The sequence below is a fragment of the Condylura cristata genome, unplaced genomic scaffold (genome assembly GCF_000260355.1).
Source record: "Condylura cristata isolate star-nosed mole 26May11 unplaced genomic scaffold, ConCri1.0 scaffold00047, whole genome shotgun sequence".
NCBI lineage: Eukaryota > Metazoa > Chordata > Mammalia > Eulipotyphla > Talpidae > Condylura > Condylura cristata.
In genome coordinates this window covers 2908471-2927053 of record NW_004567148.1, presented here as the reverse complement: position 1 = coordinate 2927053, position 18583 = coordinate 2908471, and the positions used below count along the sequence as shown (strand labels likewise).

The 18583-nt window shown below is 38.2% G+C and overlaps 1 protein-coding gene across 1 annotated transcript in view; it reads right to left on the bottom strand.

Annotated features, from left to right (window-relative positions):
• Nucleotides 1–18583, bottom strand: part of LOC101636091 (transmembrane protein 117) — a 355789-nt gene that overhangs the window by 201442 nt on the left and 135764 nt on the right. The window lies entirely within an intron of this gene.

The window sequence follows — 18583 nt, the reverse complement described above, 5'->3', positions numbered from 1 at the left end:
ACCCGCTGCGCCACCAGGGAGGGCCGATCATCAGCCCATTTTTAAAATCAGATTTTAATATTCTTGAGTTTTATGAGTACTTTGTAGAGTTGTGATAATAGCATCTTGTCAAATGTAGGCTTTGCAAATAGCAAGTTTCTTTCACTGCAGAAACTTTTTAGTTTGACATAGTTTACTTTTACTTTTGTTTCCATTGGCATTGTTGTTTACATACCCAAAGATATTCCTAATGCCAATGTCTCACAGAGTGTTGCCTACATTTTCTTCTATATATGTTTGTGGCTTCAGTTCTTAAATTCCAGTCTTTTATCTAGTTTGAGTTATCTTTTGTATGTGGTGTGAGATAGTGATACAGTTTCATTCTTTTGCATATGGCTGTCCAGAGCGATTTGTTGAAGAGACTTTCCTTTTTCCATTATAAATTCTTGGCTGACTAGTTACAATTAATTGTCCATGTGTGTGATTTTATTTCTGGGCTTTCAATTATGTTCTATTTAACTGTGTTTGTCTATTTTATTTCAATATTATACTGTTTTGATTACTACTGCCTTATAGTATAGTTTGAAGGTAAGGAGCAGTATAAATTAGAATTCACATATCCCTGATTTTAATAAAATGTGAGATCTGGGCTAAACTAAGACCCCTTAAAATGTTATTGTTATTTCTAACTTATTAATTATATGGGTACAATTTGGATTTTATATCAAACTGCAAATAATGATTAATATTTACCAATGTTACTCTAAAGGAAAGGAATTATTTTATTTATTTTACATATTAATAGTTACAGCCTAGTTGTTCAAATGTTTTATACCTCAAACATACAACTTGAAATTATAAATATGTATATTTAATATTATAAATAATATCATCATACAATAATATCAATAATAATATTCTTTGCTTAGGAAAGTTTTTCTGATATACCTGTCTGTTCTAAAAGATTTCAAGGTTTCCACAACAAACTCTCCCAGCACAAAGCTAAAACCTAAATGTTCTATATGTGATTTATTATTATGCTGGTATGATTTTATTAACAGAATTATGAGACACCATGCTTCTTATTTACAAGACTTCAGTAAAACAATTGCCTGGTGAGATTAGTTAACTAATTCAGTCAGAAGTTTAGTATTTTGTAATTTATCTAGCCTTAAAAGAACTTCCAAGGGACTCTCTCTCTCTTTGTAAGTAATTATAATCAATAATCATGTAAGCATCTGATTTGGAACCTGAGTAAAAACACAGAAGCAAGCTATTCTATAGCAGAAATCTCAGGTTCATATGCTAAGACTATCTAATTATTGCTTCTCTGCAAATCAATTTCTTTATGTATAAATGGATGATTACAGATCACAGAAACTTCTGTCTCTTGGTGTGAATAATCACAGAGATTTGCATGCATTTTTAATACTGCATGGAGCAGAGGAACCATAAAAATAAATTGGAAACACAAAAAGCTAGAACACTATGTATCTAATTAGGATTACATTTAGCTGAGTTAAATCAGACACAAATATAAGTTCTGATTCCACAAATGTATTGTTTTCAAATTTATGCTAATTAATTACTTCAGGGACACAACCAATATTACTAAATTAAACAAGTCTTCAAAACTACAGTTAAACTATATTAGAAGAAAAAGCACATGACTAAAATAAATTATTCTTCTAGTACTGATAATTTCCAGCTTCAATATTGACAGTTTCTTGTGCCAAATTATTCATCTATCCTTTCAAATAATACTTCTTGGAAACCTGCTACAGTCCATGCAAATGCCAAATGAAAACAAGACTACAGTCTATGGCATGTGTTCGTAAAATTAGCCATTCACAATTACAACATAAAATCCAACTTAGGAAAACCACTTGTATTCTTTATTCAATCATAGATCAAAGTTGGGGATTACAGAACTTGGACTCAGCAAACTTTTGCAAACTTTTCCTGTAAAGGATCAAATAATAAATATTTGGGCTTTTCAGGCTTGATAGTCAATGCTGCAACATCTTTACCTTAAAAGAAGCCACACATAACATGAGATACGACAGGTAACACATCAAGGAATGAGTTTGACTGTGTCACAGAAACACTATCCTGCCAGACACTGAAACTGAAATTCATATATTTCACATGTTAAAAGATAAAGCTTTTGGGAAGCTACATGAAAAAAAAATGAAACTAGATCACTACCTCACTCCATTCACAAAAATCAACTCAAAGTGGATTAAAGACCTAGACATAAGAATGAAAACCATAAAATACCTGGAAGCAAAGATGGGCCAAACACTACAAGACATACACTTCAGCAACATCTTTAAAGAAAGCACCCAATGCAACGATAGCGAAGGCAAGGATAAATAAATGGGACTACGTCAAGTTAAAGAGCTTCTGTATAGCAAGACAGACATTACAAAAGACAAACAGACATTCCACTGATTGGGAAAAAATTTTCTCACACAAAACTAGTGATAAAGGGTTGATCAACAAAGATCAATGAAACTCAACAAAAATGATGAAACTCAACAAAAATGATGAAACTCAATAAAAAGAAAGTAAACAACCCCATCAAAAAATGGGCAGATGAGTTACAAAGACCGTTCTCCAAGGAGGAAATGCAGATGGCCAACAAGCATATGAAAAAATGTTCAGAAATCTCAGGTTTATATGCTGAGATAAGGAATAAGGAAGTATACAAATTAACACCACAATGAGATATCACCTAACCCCAGTGAGAATGGCACATCTTCAAACAACTAGCAAGAACAAATGTTGGTGAGGATTTGGAGAAAAAGGAACTCTCCTGCACTGCTGGTGGGAATGCAAACTAGTACAACCACTATGGAAAGCTGTTTGGAGGTTCCTCAAACTGCTAAACATGGAGCTTCCCTACAATCCAGCAATCCCACTCCTAGGTATCTACCCAAAAGACACAAAAACACTGATTCAAAAAGATACCTGTACCCCCATGTTTATTACTGCTTTATTTACAATTGGAAAGACATGGAAACAGCCCAAATGCCAAAAGTGGATGACTGGATCAAAAAGATGTGGTACATATACACAATTAAATATTACTCAGCAACCAAAAAAAAAAAGAAGAAGAAGAAGAAGAAGCACATGTCCTTTGCAGCAACATGGATGGAGCTGGAAAAGATCATGCTTAGTGAAAAAAGCCAGAAAGAAAAGGAAAAGTACCGAATGTTTTCACTCATAGCAGGAGTATAACAGACCAGACCAGAAAATAATAATAGTAATAATGATGAACAGTTATATACCAGAGACAATTTATGAGAGTGGAATTGGGAATGGGATCAAAAACAGTGGGGGGAGGGAAATACACTGGACTTTGGTGATGGCACATAGGTGATTTGGTGATGGAAAGTCCAAGGGGAGTGCAACTGAGATGGAAAAGTGCACAAAATTATGTAAAAATTAACTATTATATTATTTTAAAAAAATAAAGCTTTCAACCATTTGCAAATGTGAATATCATCTCACTTATTAACATTTTCTCCTACAATTCTGCAAATATACTCTTTGCTTCAATGGTAACTGAAAGCTTTAGTGCTAGTATGAAGAGTATTGTTTCTCTGGTAGGCTGTTACTATAAAGTCTAGTTCTGGAAATGTGGACAGGACTTGGAAAGGTAAAGATGAGAAAAGAACATTCTAGTCAGAAAACAAGCCTCTAGTGGAAAGCCATAGCCTGCAAAGATCAGAAGAGAGAACTGTAATGGAAAGAAGTTTCCTTTGTCTGGAGACAAAGCTACCTGGAAACAGCTGTTGGAGAATAAGGATAAAACAAATGACAAATGGATACAGATGGAAGTTCAACCTTAACATAGGGAGTTAGGGTTTCAGGATTAGCATAGCATGCCACAAGGCACAAATCCTAGTGTCCAACTGCCCACACCCTAGATCTGCCATTAACTAGCTGAGTGACCCTATATTTCTCTGCTTTAATGTTCTCCATGAGGGAGACTGATAGTGGTGACCACTTTAAGAGTATAGGAAGGTTACATGAAGAGAACTAGAATGGAATAAGCATCAAATAAATGTTCACATTTTGTAAAAGAAATATCAATCTTAGCTCATACCAAAACTGTTAGATTTTGGCCCATAAGATTACTGACTGATTTAAAAGATGCTCTCAGAAAGTTTCTTTCAAAAATGTATCATCTTTATGCCTGACTTTTTTTTTTTAAATACTTTGTTTCTCATAGTTTTAGAGATTCTGAGATGGCACTTTAGACAGAAGTACCAAAACTCCATATACTTCATGAGAAATGCCTTCACTGCATTTAATCTGAACTCATTTTATAAAAGGACTTCTCTGAGAATGAAGTCTGTAGTATGGTTCCCCTTGGTCTCATAAAATTTTATGTTGAGTTCATCAGATCTGCTTTATCCAAAATATCTCGGTATATCTTTAAACACTGAAATTTAAATGAGTAAAAGGAAGTCTACTGGAAGCTGAGCTCAGAGTGCCTTTCATGCAGCTCCTCTGATCATGAATATGATGGAGTCAGCCCTGGCTGAACCCAAGATTCGCAGAAGTAGTGTTAAAATGGAACAACTGGCCAAGGAGTCGCCTTTCCTAGAATTTTAAAGTTATTCCATGTGCATCACATGATATTGATTCTCAACCAGCTTATCTGATTTAAATTATTTGACATGGTTGTATTAACTGCTATAACAGCAGATAACGCTGTGGAATCTTAAATGTTTCTAGGTAGCTGGCATCTCTCTCTGTTCCAAAAGCACACTCCTGCAAAGCATTAGATGAAGGGAAAAGAACTGTCAATAATATGAAAATGTCTTTTCAACAAGTGGTGCTCCATTTAGTAAAATCAAACCTTTTGGAGGATTCCATTTCCTTTGTCTGAATTTTTATTATAAACACAGAAGTGATGATTATTTAACTCCTGTAATTTTCTGAATTCTGTCTCTTGGTTTTGCATTTCTTTTGAGTCCCTTACTTGGAGAATGTCAAGAAATGCAGTTTTTGTTTCTTCCCTCAACTTTCTTTTTGTAACATGAGTACAACATATTTCAGTGTCAGAGAAATTCTTAAGTTTGACTTTGAGAACAAAAGATTTTTCTATGATTAACAAAATCTATGATATTTGCTGGGAACCTGAGCTGTACGGAAATAGAACTAAAGAAATGTGATTTAGGAATCATATCTGATTTGAAGGGCTCTGAAAAAAAATTGTAAAGCAGCAATATTATGCAGAATCACAACCGCAAATAAAACTATCTTAATACTTCAACACTGTTCTTAGACAGTTGCCGTTCATTAAAAAAATTGCTTAGAACATAATTTAGCAATTTAGGAAATCAGAATAAAATCTTCTAGGAGTGACTCCCTTCAACCAACACACAAGAAGAGGGAACAAATTTAGCTTGGATCATTCAAAAGTAAGTTTTTTTGGTCAAAATCCTCACAAAGGCTGTAGACAAAAATATTCAGATATGAAAACAAAAACACAGCTCTCCATCTCCTGCAGCACTTCAGGCAGAGTTCTTGACCCGTTCACAGCAGCTGAACCTCTGGAAAGGTCAGCTTCAGTGTAACACCAGCAAAGAAACACAGGTTAGTGGGGCTGACATAAATGTGACTCATTGGAGCAACTTTCTAATGAACACTTCCCCCAGCCTTCAGCAGCTTAAGAATATTAAAGCTTCATTCCTGCTGAGCCTGTCTGGATATTTGCTATTTGTTAACTCCCCAGGAACTTGTTGTAATGTCTCCTGGTGAGGATAAGATGGCACTATTTTTTGCAGTTGCCAGCTGGTAAGTCTCAAACACCTGGGCAAGGTACTCGTTAAACGGCATATTTCTTCTTGGTGGCAGGCACGACAGATTGAGAAATCTGCTTCTTTATGTGGTCTCTTCTGTTAATATATGTATACATTGCCCAAAGTATCAAATCCATAGTGCAAATTCTGTCTTACCTTCTCTGCTCCCAAAAACGAGTGACGGGTTTTATCTTTGTTTTCGCTTTTTGCTGATTTTGTATCTCTCGGTGGGCTAACCATGTCACAAGTTGTTGTCATGATTGTGCCTTTCCCTATCCCTGCTCTCAAAGGGCTTTATTTATTACACCAAGTACACCAACAAAGGGGACAACTACTTTTATCCATGTCTAATGAGAAAGTAACATGCTTTTGTGGAAACTGATTCCTCAAATATATGACGGCATTGGCTAATGGGGGATTTGTGCTGATTTGCTATCTATATTTAAATCTACAGCATAAATGCAGGATCATGAACAGACATCCTCTCTTGCATACTAAATAGCCTTCAACATCATGAGTTGAGAGGTGTGAGCAAGAAATGAAAACCTTTCTAGTTTCACACTAATAACCCATTATTATTTTCGTAAAGAAGGGATCAATTACTAACATTTTTAATGCAGGGTTCTTTGGTGTTCAAGGTGTGATTCCTCTGAATGTTATGTTATTCTGTAACTGCTGGAAATCCAATTTTTGCCATTATTAATAAATCCAAGTAAAGGAGGCTCATATAGGGAGATAACTTACATGTCACCATCAACACAAACTCAAATGCAAGCGAGGTCTTCTCAGCAACAAGGCAACATTTCTCTGATGTTGTTTCCTCTCTAGCTCATAATCCACCTCCAGCCCCTTGCAGGACCCCTTCCAATCAATTCTCAGAGAAAGAGTGTAGGACATTTCTCACTTATACTCTAATACAGTGTCTGGCCTGGCATTTGGTAGTAGGTGTTAACTGCGTACTGAACTTTATTTATTTGTGTGTAGAAGAACTGGAGTGCAGGCCAGAGGTCCAGAGCGTGAGAGGATCCTCCAGAGACAGATTTGGAAACAAAACAGGCCAACTGACTAAAATTCCCTGCTGAGGAGAACAGCAGGAAAGACAGGCAAAGTCTGCTGTGCCATGTAGGGCAGCTCCCCAGCCTGGAATGGAACTCAGACTGTTGTAGTGATACTGCTGGGACTTAACTCTAGGCCACAAGGAAGCCCCGTAAGTCTTAACACTGGCTCTTTGAGAAGTTCCTTCCAGCTCTAGTCTCCTTGCTCCAATCCCCAACATCAATTCTTTTATCTCTGCCCTGCTACACCTCAAACCACCTTTCGCCAAACCTTAAACTAAGGACACATCTGTGTCCAGTTGTACTACTGGCTCCTTGAGGACAGGCCAAGCACTTCAATAACAGTATTTAAAACCTATTAGATATTACACATATGACAGATTTATGTAAGCATACAAGAACTGGACTGTAGAACAGAGATGTGGGGGGATGACAGGATTCCCCAGAAATAGAGTGGGGAGTAGAACAGGTAGATTGTCTGGGACCGAGACCAGGACTTTGCCTCCTATGCACAAAACAACACTTGATTGGAACTTAGGGTAAATATCCCGGTTGAGAAAACAGCACACCCAAATCCCTTCTCCCACTCCTTTCTCCCTCGGAGCTCAGCAAGTTTCTGCACCTGAGAAAGGTTTTATCTCTGACTCCCGAGATAAGTGTAGACTCCCTTAAGATGACGATGGCCCCCTCCCCTCAACCCCATTGGCCTTTGAGACATCAAACCATCAAGACCACCCCCCACTGGCACTAACTGCACCGCTCTCTTTGTATACATATATATAGCTGTACGACACAAAAAGCTCTCTCTCTCTCTCTGCTGCACGATTGATCCACTCTCTGCCTTCTCGTTTCGTCGACCCTGGGACCCCAATCCTCGGCCTTCCTGGTCAAGGTCCCCCGCAGTAGATCCACTGATTTCCACTGCTGAAGGGAGTAGCAAGGAGACAGGAGAGGTCTGCTGCACCATGTGGGTCAGCTCTCTGGCCAGGGATGGAACTCAGGCAGCTGTGGCTGGTGATAATTTGGTAGTGGTGAGACTTTAACCCTTGCGCAACCAGGGAGCCCCCATGTGTAACACACCTTAAAGGTATACTTCATACATTTTTTTTTTAACGGCAAGACTCAGAGGGCAGCGGGAACTTGCCTGAGTTCACTGATTTCACAGGAAACCAAAGAAAGACATGGCTCTGGGCCGCCTGACTCAGTTCTGTGCTCTTAGGTCTCCACCACTCTCCATTACACAGCCCAAAACATGAGTTCTCCAGCCAGCAAAAATCATAAGCACTCCATAATTTTTATTTCCATACTGATTCAGAAATATGATCAAGTACGCTGTAACACAGAATAGGTGCACACACCGGTCGAGGTCCTCGGCAGTTCTCCCACCTGAGGGTGACTTTGTGGTTGTTTCTATCCCAAAGCATTTCTTCCTGCCTGCTTGCCCCTGCGCAAGCCTCCTTTATTTTCCTTTTTTATATACAAATTTTCCCTCCCGGCTATTTCAAAGCCACAAGGTGGTTTTCTAAATCAATTCTTTCAATCACAAATTAGTGGCTCAGTTGCTGGTGCAGATCCAACAAACAAGAGACACGTAACAAACATTCAGCAAAAAAACTCACACTTGGACACACCTTGGTGCCTTGCTGTGTTTTGGTCTTTTCTTGGTGAGGCTTTATGGAAAGACTCCTGCTCAGCCTGGGCCTGACACTGAGTGTGGGCAACAGTCAGGAGGCCTAAATACCTGGACTCAACAAGAAGAAGCTGGATTGGGCCAAAGAGGTCAGAGCCAGTCAAATGGTGATGGAATGTGAATAAGCTGGTGCTGGGAAGGCCAGCACCAAGATGAAAAAAATCTATAAAATGAAGAATGATGTAAAAAAAAAAAAATATATATATATATATATATATATATAGGCCCTCCCTGGTGGCGCAGCGGGTTAAAGCACTGCACAAAGAAGCTTAAACCACTTCCACATGAGTTCGATTCCCGCCTCCCGGAGGAGATCCACATGGCATGGCAGACCTCTCCTGACCCGCCTGCTGCTCCCCTCAGCAGTGTACTTCGTTGATCTGCCTGTTCTGCTCCCCACTCTGTCCCTGGTGAATCCTCTCACCCTCCGCATCTCTGGCCTGTACTCCAGTTCTGTATGAATAAATACATAAATCTTTAAAATATATATATATTTTTTTTGAAAATGTGTATATATGTGTGTATATATGTGTATATGTGTATATACACACACACACACACATATATTTAAAAAAACAAGAAGGAACACAAAGATCTAATTCCAAAAGAGCAAAAGATGACAAAGGCACCTTCTCTGCTAAATATTCAGAAAAAGGGGAGCAGTTAATGTGTATCCTACCAAGGCCAATATTCTCAGCTTCCTCTGAGAATCGTCCAGTGAGTCCTGTTTCACAACACAAAGTTACAGCATCAAACTCAGCGCAGGGGAAATATAGGACAGTGGCTAATTTCATAAACGTGTTTGGCCTTTTGGGTTGTTTGTCATTTCTGTGCTCTTGCCTGGGCAGGGGTCACTCAGCTCCTCCAGTCTACTTTTTCTAAGTTATCAATGGGATGAAAGGAAACTTCTCCACTGGAAAAAGCCCATTCATCTTCTTTCCTAAGTGGCACACCAACCAAATCACTGATGCGAAGTGAGAAGTCTACGGTGTGGTTTATTCACTGTTGTATTTCCATTGTTGAGCATTATTTTTTGAGACATGAGTTGCAGAAAACTGCATCAAAGTTGTCTGGAAAGTTGACTATAGAACTGATGGTGCCAAGAAGTAGGGGGAGTTTTGAGAGCAGGGTGAGGGGCTTGATGCACTGTGAGGGCAATTGGGAGCGTCTTGGTGGTGACTGTGGTGTGATGACAACCTAGCACCTGCAGAGCCAGAACCTCAGAGTGGAGCTTAGAAGCCTACATTTTAAAATAAACTCCTTTTAGCCCTCACAGGTGGCACAGCAGGTTAAAGCACAGCACTAAGAAGCTAAAGCCACTTCAGCATGAGTTCGATCCTTGCCCCAGAGGTGACCCACATAGTGAAGCAGATCTCTCCTGGCCTGCACACTGCTCCCCTCAGCAATGTACTTCGTCAATCATTTTGTCAATCGGCCTGTTCTGCTTCCCACTCTGTCTCTGGTGAATCCTCTCACTGCCCCTGCTATCTCTGGCATGTACTCCAGTTCTGTATGCACAAATAAATAAATTTTTTAAAAAATAAAATAAAATAAACTCTAATGATTTTTTAAGCTCAAGATATTTAAATATCCACCACACTGACCTTGAACCTGGCATAAACAATCCCACTGAAGGGCTATATACATTGATACACCCTGGAATTCGATCACCTTTCTCAGTTTTCCCCTACATTGGCATGTCTGGGCACTATGAAAAGTTGTTAGCATCTGGATAAGTAGAACATGCTTGAATTAAATGCCTAATGTTTTTGTTGCTGTTGATTATTAGTTATCACTTTGAGTAACTTAATTCTCTAAGTTCTAATGCAGGAATAGTAACAAAGCAGTAGTAATAAAAGCAGTAACAGCTCACACACACTGTTGTTAACATTAGATACTTTATGCTTCCAGCATTATAAATAAGTTAAAATCCCCATTCTTCAATATTTTTCACATTTTTCTTCCTTATGTCTAAACTGAGAGCTTGGCTGTTCAGAGCCAAACCAGAGCCTTGAGTCATTAATTCTTTCAGCCCCAAGGTCTCTCAGATGAAACAACAGAGTCTTGTGAAGCAGAGGCATGAATGCACCTGCTGGGGAAGTGGCCTTGAGGAGCAGGGGCACCCGTTTCCTTATTTACCCCAAGGCAGAAGGAAAGGAACCCACCTGGTGCTACTCAGAAACCCAGCTTGAAATAAATCTCAATTAAAAACCACTAATCTAGTCCAAAGATGGGACACTGTTACTTTCATAAAATAATATACAATTCGCAAGACGAATGAAAATATACTTTTTATACAGAAAGAGGTCTTCTGATGCATTTTCAATGTTTTCACAAAAATCTTCCCAGTCAAGAATTTTCAGGAACTTTCCCACTGTGGATGGCTGATCCTACCATGAAAGAACTGCCTTTCCTTACTCCTTTGGCTTTCTGCATTGCTTTAAGGTGCTCAAATCTCAGATAACCAGAAAACACACACACACACACACACACACACACAAAATAATCAGTCTTCAAACCCTTCCACAGGATAGTGGAAAAGAATAAAAAGAGCTTAGTCCTGTGAAAGCATCATGGATATACTGGACCAATTCCAGAAACTCCTACATCAAAAAGAAAAATAATCCTCTATTCACTTAAGCTGTAATTAGTCAGGTAGTCAGTTGCTGGCATCCATATGTAACCCCAAGACTAACAGAAAATGAAACCATCCACTTAGAACTGAGTGGGCTCATAACATAATTTCACCTTTAAATGACTCTCCACCTCACTTGGAAGAGAAGCAGTCTTCTTAAGCCTACTCTGTTAGATCTGTGACCTTGGCTTTTGTCACTTTTCCTGGTCTTAACCAGACACACCAGGCACACGGCTTCTTTTTATGTTCCATTACTATTTCCTCCACCTGGAATGTCCACCTCCCCACCCCACAGATATCTGTCAGGTCTTCCCTAAAATTTCACCTTATCTCATATTGCAACCCCTCCACCACCCCCCCCACACACACACCCAGCATTGCTTCACTTAACCATACTTGTAAAATTAATATATTATTGTTTGCCTGCATTTCCTGAAAACTAGAGATATCACTCAAAACGCTGATTTATTACCCAAAGTACACAAAAACATTAAAAGGAAACCTGCACTTGTATGTTTACTGCAGTACTATTTACAATAGCCAAGATATGGAAACAACCCAATGCCCAAAGACAGATGACTGGATCAAGAAGATGTGGTCTATATATACTATTGCTACTCAGCAATAAAAAAGATCAAATCTTACTGATATAAGTATCATCTCATTGTGGTTTTGATTTTCATTTCCTTGGTTATAATTTATGATGGACATTTTTTCATATGCCTGTTAGCCATTTGCATTTCTTCTTTGGAAAAGCATCGTTTTTCGCTCTTTTCCCCATTTTTTGACTGAGTTGTTTACTTTGTTTTTGTTGCACCTCCTTAGCTCTCTTTAGATCTCTGTGATCAGTCCCTTAGCATTAGTATTGTGTGTAAAAATTTTCTCCCAATCAGTGGGGTATCTGTTGTGGCTAATATTACTCCTAGGAATCTACCCAAAGGATACAAAAACATTAATTCAAAAGGACACCTGCACCCCTATGTTTATGACAGCACAATTTACAATAAGTAAGCGACAGAAGCAACCTAAAAGCCCCAAAACAGATGACCTGATCAAGAAGATGTGGTATATTTACACAGTGAAATATTACTTAGCAATCAGAAAGGACAGACTCATGCCCTTTGCAGCAACATGGATGGAGCCTGAAGGGATGATGCCCAGTGAAATAAGATAGAAAGAAAAAGAAAACTATTGAATGGATTCATTTATAAGAGGAATGCAGAGTAATCAAATAAGAAATCAGGAAAAAATAGTATAATAAAATCAAAATCATCAGGCAAATATAGAACTGAGACATTCCATAGGGGGTGGGAAAAGCACAAGACACTAAGGTGATTGTTCATGGGTTATGTGATGATGGGAGATTTATGGGATTTACACCTGAGGGGAGATCAAATATTGTACGAAAATGAACAACAATGTAAGAAATTTTAAAAAGTTCATTTGATGGTCTATTCTTTTCTAAACTGCAAAAAGATCAACAATGCTTCCATTAAATTTTTTATGCCATCACAACTTCCAAAAAAGATTTTGAGGCACTTATAAAACAGGCACATACACATATCCTTTGTAGAAGTTACAACGGATAAATATTTTTGTGGTTCTCATCCTTTCATTTCCCTTTTTACTGGAACCTCTTCAGGTGGGCTGCTAAAATGAAGAGTCAGCAAAGATGATGAGGGCTCCGTGGTAGCCTAGATGCTTCAGCACTGCTACCACCTGAGTCTGATCTTCGACCAGGGAGCTGACCCACGTGGCGCAGCAGCCCTCTCCTGTCTCGCCTACTGCTCCCCTCAGCAGTGGATTTCAGCAGATCCTCCTGTTCTAATCCCCACTCTGTCTGGGGAAACCTCTTAGCCCCCACACCTCTGACCTAAAACCCAGTTCTTGTATGCATAAGTAAATAAATCTTATTTTAAAAATGGTTTGAAAAGGAAGTTAGCACCTGAGTCATTATACTATTGAAATTGCAAAATATTTGGTAGAAGTTTCCACCAGCAGACTGGCAGGACAGAAGCACTCCTTCTTCAAAATTTACTTAATAAAATACCCCTGCAATTTAAATAACCTTAACACCAGTGCTGGAATCATGGCTTTTTTTTTTTTTTTTTTGGTCTAAAGTGCAAGCCCTAAACTTTATTGAAGAAGTAAATTAGTGACATCTTCCAAACCTTTCCAATTAAAAACACATACATTATGCAAATAGCTAAAGTTTAAAGCAACTTAATATAAACATCAATATTTAAGAATCTATACTTTTTTTTCTGTTTTCATATTAATGCTTAGATTTTATTCTTGTTAAATCATTTACTTACTTTCTTGCAACATGTTCATTTTTGCACAGTATTTGAATTTCCCTCTCAGGTGTAGTCCCCATAATTCTCCCATAACAGCAGCAACCATGATCCAGCTCCACAGTTCCTTGTGCTCTTCCCTCTCCTATTTTGCCCCTGTCCTTCCCCTGCCCCTGCTGGATGCCTCAGATCTATGGTCAGCTTGCAAGTAGTTTCTTTTTCCTGACCATTTGTTCAGTTCTCTATTCTCCAAATAGAAGTTAAAATTATCTGATATTTATCTTTTTCCTTCTGACTTGTTTCACCAAATATAATCCTTTCCAGCTCCATCCATGTTGCTGCAAATGACATGAGTTTATCATTTTTGATAGCTGAGTAGTATCCAAATGTATGTATAGGCCATATCTTCTTGATCCTCTCCTCTGTTTTGGGAGCATTAGTTTATTTCCGTATCTTGGCTATTATAAATAGTGCTATAGTAAACCTACGAATGAAGGTTCCCTTCCAAATTAGTGCTTTTGTGTTCTTTGGGTAGAGTCCCAGGAGTGGGTCTGGTTTTGTCCCAATACCATGCTGCTTTGTTAAGTATGGCTTTGTAGTATAGCTTGAAGTCTGTGACTGTAATGCCTGCATTCTTCCCCTTTTTAATTAGTAGAACTTTGGCTGTTTGGGGGTTTTTGTGTGTGTGAGACTTCATATGAATTTTAGAATATTTGACTCATTTCTTTGACAAATGCATTGAATCTGTACATTGCTTCTGGTAGGATGGCCACTTTGATAATGTTAATTCTTCTGAACTCTGAGCAGGGTTGAATTTTTTTGTGGGTTCTACTTCTTTTAACAGTGTTTTGTAATTTTTCTTGTATAGGTCTTTCTCATCCTTTGTTAGGTCTACTCCCTGTATTTATTATTTTTTCTAGTACAACATAAATGGAATGGTTTCCTTAATTTCTTTGCCTTCAGACTGACTGTATATAAGAGTGCTACTGCTTTTTTTTTTAAGATTTATTTGTGCATACAGAACTGGGGTACAGGCCAGAGCCTCAGGGGTGGCGAGAGGCTTCACAGAGGCAGTGGGGAGCAGAACAGGCAGATCGACGAAGTACACTGCTGAGGGGAGCAGTGGGCGGGTCAGGAGAGGTCTGCCACACCATGTGGTCACCTCCGGGGCAGGCAGGAATCGAACTCATGCATAAGTGGCTTTAGCTTCTCAGTGCAGTGCTTTAACCCACTGTGCCGCCAGGGAGGGCCCTGCTTTTTTTTTTTTTTAATATTTATTTATTCATACAGAACTGGGGTACAGGCCAGAGGTGCAGGGGCAGCGAGAAGATTCACCAGAGACAGAGCAGGGGGCAGAACAGGCCGACTGACGAAGTACACTGCTGAGGGGAGCAGTGGGTGGGTCAGGAGAGGTCTGCTGTGCCATGCGGATCACCTCTGGGGCGGGGATCAAACTCATGCTGAAATGACTTTAGTTTCTCAGTGCTGTGCTTTAATCCGCTGCACCACCAGGGAGGGCCCTGGCAAGCAACTGATTTTTGTGTACCATTTTTTTTAAAGATTTATTTATTTATTCATACAGAACCGGGGTACAGCCCAGAGATGCAGAGGGTCAGAGGATTCACCAGAGACAGAGTGGGGAGCAGAACAGGCAGATCGACGAAGTACACTGCTGAGGGGAGCAGCGGGCAGGTCAGGAGAGGTCTGCCATGCCATGTGGTCATCTCTGGGGCAGGCAGGGATCGAACTCATGCGGAAGTGGCTTAAGCTTCTTTAGTGCTGTGCTTTAACCCGCTGTGTCACCAGGGAGGGCCTGTGTACCATTTTTTTAACCTGATATTTTACTACACTGGTTTATTGTTTTAATTAGTTTTCCCATGGAGTTTTTAAGGGTTCTCTATATCTTATATCATCTGCAAATAATGACAGCTTTACTTCTTTCCCTATTTAGATTTCTGTGATGTCTTTCTCTAATCAGGACTTCTGGTATTTTACTGAAAAGCAATGGTGACAGCGACCATCATTGTCTGTTTCGTAGATTAATGAAGTTTTCGGGATTTTCCCATTGAGAATGATGATAGCTGTGGATTTGTCATGTATGGCCTTTATTATGTTCTGTTCCTTTTATCCCAAGTTTTTTGAGGGTCTTCATTATAAATGGATGTTGAGCTTTATTAAATGCTTTGTCGGCTTCTATTGACATAATCATATGACTTTTATAATTCTTTTTGTTGATGTGGTGAAATATATTAATTTTTTTTCAGATGTTGAGCCATTTTGTGTCCTGGTCATGGTGTATAATCCTTTTGATGCATTGTTGGATGCAGTTTGCTAAAATTGTATAGAGGATTTTAGCATCTGTGTTCATAAGGGAGATTGGTCTGCAGTTTTCTTTTTGTGTGTTGTCTGTTTGGCTTGATAGTAGTGTAATGTTGGCTTTATAAAATGTATTTGGTAGTGTTCCTTCTTTGATTTTTTTCTTCAAAGAGTTTTTTTTAAAACAGGTGTTAGTTTGTCTTTAAAGTTTGGTAGGACTTGCTTGTGAAACCATCTGGTCCTGGGGTTTTGTTTAAGAGAGGGTTTTGATTAAAGTTTCAATTTCACTTTTTGTAATTGGTTTTCTATTTTTTCTTTATTCTGCTTTGGTGACTGTATTATTTTAAGAATTTGTCCATCTCATCTAGATTATCGAACTTGTTTGCATATAAATGTTCATAGTAATCTCTAATTATCCTCTGAATTTCTGCTTTGTCTGTTATTAACTCCTCCTCTTTCACTTATGACCCCATTTGAGTTTTTCCCTCTCTTTCTTTATGAGCCTACCTAGAGGCTTGTCTATTTTGTTTATTTTTCCAAAGAATCAGGTTTTGGTTTCATTGATTTTTGGACTTTTTAAATTTTTATTTCATTTCATGTTTCCTTCTTTTTACTTGTGGTTGGAATTTTTTTGTTCTTTTATTTCTAGTTCCTTTTGTTTCTTGATGTGGGCCTACATTGCTATATTCTTTTTTGTATCGCTTTTTGCTGTGTAGCATATATTGGACAGTTGTTTCTTCATTGTAATTAGTCTCAATGTATTTTTAATGTCTTCTGAATTTCATCACAACCCAGTGGTCTTTCAGTAACATGTTGTTCTGTCTCCTTGCAATGGGAAATCTCCTTGCTTTCTTTTTATAGTTAATTTCTAGTTTGATGCCTTTGTGTTCAGAGAAGATACTTTGTGTTATTTCAATCTTCACATGATTGTTAATATCTATCCTGTAATCTGGGTTACTGTGTCCTTGCTTATTTTTGTGTGTGTGTGTGTGTGTCTTTTTCTGTCCATTAGAAAAAGTAGGGTACTGAAATCTCCTACCACAATTATATTTTCTTGAATGTCTTTTTTCAGAAGATAGTAATTATCAAATGTATTTTGGTGTGCCCTCATTTGGTGAGTATATATGGATGATTGTTATGCCTTCCTGGTGTACAGTGTCCATCTATGGCTCTTGACATCTTTTGTAGCTTGAAGTCCATTTTATCTGCTGTAAGTATATCTGACTTTAGGGGAATATTTTTTTTAAAGATTTATTTATTTATGCATACAGAACTAGGAGAACATTTTAAACAACACGTTTAAAACTTTTTGAAAACAAAATAGAAATAACATCAACTGCTCTGCACTGTACTGAAGGTTTTAAGAAGTTCTTTCCTTGCTGACCTACTAAATTTTGACTGATCACAAAACCTATCATTTTTACTCTTTTTAAAGGATCCATCTCATACAATGGAGTTTTCTTTTTTGATCCAGCAAAATATAGGAATGACTCTAGAATTGCTTCTCTGTAATATTTTCAAGAAGAGCTCCCTCCCTCTGGAGGAAGCCCATGAGTTCACCTTGGCAAACAAACATGTCTTGATTTTATTTTGATGTAAATGGTGTCCTTTCATTTCTTTTTCTGCTTGTTTGCTTGCTTGTTTTTAATTTGGGTGGTGCTGGTTTACAACACTGTGTATAATTTAGAGGTATAGAATCTCATCTCTTCAGATGTATGTCCCCTCCACACCCACCACAAAACAAACACGTTTTTAATCAACCTAACATGTGATGAGACATTTTCCTAATTAGTTGTTTTAAATTTCCCTCTTTCCGCCTGACTAATGCCACATTTGAAAGAGCAAGTCTATTCATTTATAGACTTTTTTATGGTTGCCCCAGCAACCACCTTTAGTCACTTGTATCCCTCGGGGTCATACATCCTTTATAATATCAGAAAATAGCATATAATTTTAATTGGCTTTATACATCTTCCAAGGATGAAGTGTTGTAAGAACAATGTACAGAGTGCAAAAATAAAAACAGAACTGACAAAGGTGTATGCTATTTAACCACACTGATTTTTTTTTTCAACTGGAAAGTATATTGGAGGTTATACTGAGCAGCAAGACTGTGATTTGAAAAGCAAACTGGCTAATAAAAGATTCAAGGTTATGCAGAAAACACAAACTGACAATGAGGGATTTAGCGGTGCTACAATATTCTTCCTTTCATACATCTAAAAAAATTTTTTCTTGCTTCAAAATAGAAATAATTTTATAATGAAAAGATCCATTCCTTGTGTTCTAGTAAAGCCGATGATAAAAAAATTCTTAGTGACAGGACCTTCAGTCCTCATCGCCTCTTCATGATTTCTTAGAGCCATCACTTTCTGCAAAAGGACAGGACTGTTTTTGTTTCAGCTAATTGCTTCAACTGTTCAAGTAAGAAGATATAGCATAACTACTACAGCAGATGAACTACATTATTTTATCCATGAGCTGGAGAGTTAAACAAAATTGTTATAATGATATTTTTAGAATGACATCTTCAGGTTCTTTTAGAAAGTAGACCTGGCATCATGGCTGTCTCGCTGTTATCATCACAAGTAGACTCAGAACAACCTTTCCATTTCAGCAACCACTGCGGTTTCTTGTCTTGAGTATCCTTCTACAAATTCTCCTAGGCACAATCACCACTTCACTTTAAAATACTGGTCTATGTTTCCCAAGGTTCTCCCTCTTCCTCAGTCTCTGGGGAAAAGATGACCACCTCTAACTCACAGCCTATAAACCTATTCTTTGAGTTCATTTAA